Here is a 2,164-nt window from a genome sequence, read left to right as displayed (position 1 = left end):
CCCCCCCCCCCCCCCCCCCTCCCCAAACCCAATTTTTTTTCATGAACTCACATACTTTTGCGCATTTTTGCTTTGGATTTCCGATTTGGGCAAGTGGGTCTCAGTTCTAATAGGTGAAATGAGGTAGGCAACCCCGATAAGTGATTTTGTTTTCATGCAGGCATATACAAGTTGTCCAACGGCTCATGAATTAGACAAGTCCAGAGTTATAGCGATTCTAATGCAAAAAATGCTATTGGTGATATCCTAATACCCTTTGCCCTTTGGGGGATCGACAGACCGCTCGACAAACCGCTCGACAAACCGATCGACAAACCGATCGACAACCGATCACCCGAATCGCGGCCTAAAAACAAACACAATCGGGCGATCGGTTTGTACCACGATGGTCGCTTTGCGCCCTCAATCTGGATAGCCTCGCCTACCAAACATAACCGAACAGAACGGAGCCTGTCGTGTCAATGGACACCCTCTAAACGAGGTTAGGGGGCTCTCGTGGCCTAGAGGTTAAGGTGTTGGCCTCTCATTCAAAAGGTCCCGGGTTCGAATCCGGGTAGCGACCGAAACATTTACTTCTCTAAAATTGTCTCCTTTCACCTTCTTTCCTGCTCTCTAGCAATGTTCTGTTGTTTGCTTTCATTTCCACTTTCTGCCCCCACCCCCTCACCTCCTTTGCCCCCTCCTCTGGGCTTCTGACTCTTTCTGCAGCCTTTCTACTGCTACTCCTTGGCTCCTCCTTACTGCTGTCTTTCTGCCACACCCCTGATCTTCTGGTAGGACAGATCTACACCTAGCCTTCTCGGACAAGGGCGAAAAATCTCGGAGGGCCCGTGTGCAAGTTGCGCACGTTAAAGATCCCTTGGTGGTCTAAAATCGATAAGAGTAGGCTTGGGCCGCCACCCGGGCAAAATTCAAAATTTCCTGACAACTGAAAATATTAGGTGTGTCCCGCGCGCTCATATGACCTTATGCAGTTGCGAGCGCCGTAAAACACTTTACAAAAACAAAACAAAAACGAGGTTACTTTACTGACTGCATTTTTACCCAATCGCTTCTAGATGAGAGACAGAAAAAGTACCTTTCTAATGAATGTAAAGTCCCCCGTGGTAAAATAGGAAGTGTGTTCAACAATTCAATGTTATTATTGTTGCTTAATCATACAGGGTAATCAATTAACCGATTTTGAGAGAATCAGATGGAGACAACCACTCAACCACCAGTATGTGTGTGTGTGTGTGTGTGTGTGTGTGTGTGTGTGTGTGTGTGTGTGTGTGTATGTGTGTGTGTGTGTGTGTGTGTGTGTGTGTGATTACATTTTGTTATGTGTGTGTGTGTGCTCATTTGCCATCCAACCTCCAGAAACCAAGCCTCTTTTTCAAGTAACCAAGCCCTTTGCTCAAATAACTGCACTGTATTTATTCACTTCCATGTTATAAAACTACGTCCCCCCCCCCCGCAATCGCTCTAAGGACTGATAACTAACGTCGCATCAGATAACAACCAACAATTAAATAAGATTGAAGATTACAAATAGATGAGGGAATAAAAGAACAGAAAGACATCCACCAAAATAAAAAAAAAAAATACTGATTTTGTTACAGCATCCATCACACACACACAGACACACACACACACACCACTCACCTTTCCAGAGCAAAAAAAAAACATAGGAACAAAAGCATGTACGTTCATTAATAGCGGTTTTGTGAGAGGCCAATGCACGATTATCTATAATTGTTGTCTCTTATAATAAATCTGTCTCATGTTGCTGTTAGTTTTCCATAAAATACAGGCAGTAATTATAGTGTATAAAATCCCAGGTTCCAGAAACCGTTCCTTATCTGTTATTGTTACAAAGCTTCGTCCTCAGACACCATTACCATAAACTGGTTCCATACGCCACTGCTTGAGGAAGTGCATGCCGTTATTGCTCAGTTCGTTGATGTGTGGAATGTGTGTGTGTGTGTGTGTGTGTGTGTGTGTGTGTGTGTGTGTGTGAGTGTGTGTGTGTGTGTGTGTGTGTGTATACATATATATATATATATATATATATATATATATATATGTGTGTGTGTGTCTGTCTGTCTGTGTGTCTGTCTGTCTGTCTGTCTGTGTGTGAAACTGTGTGTATCTGAGTGTGTTTGTGTGTGTGTGTATCTGTGTG

The sequence above is a fragment of the Aplysia californica genome, unplaced genomic scaffold, assembly GCF_000002075.1.
Source record: "Aplysia californica isolate F4 #8 unplaced genomic scaffold, AplCal3.0 scaffold00820, whole genome shotgun sequence".
NCBI lineage: Eukaryota > Metazoa > Mollusca > Gastropoda > Aplysiida > Aplysiidae > Aplysia > Aplysia californica.
This window is presented reverse-complemented; position numbering follows the sequence as displayed.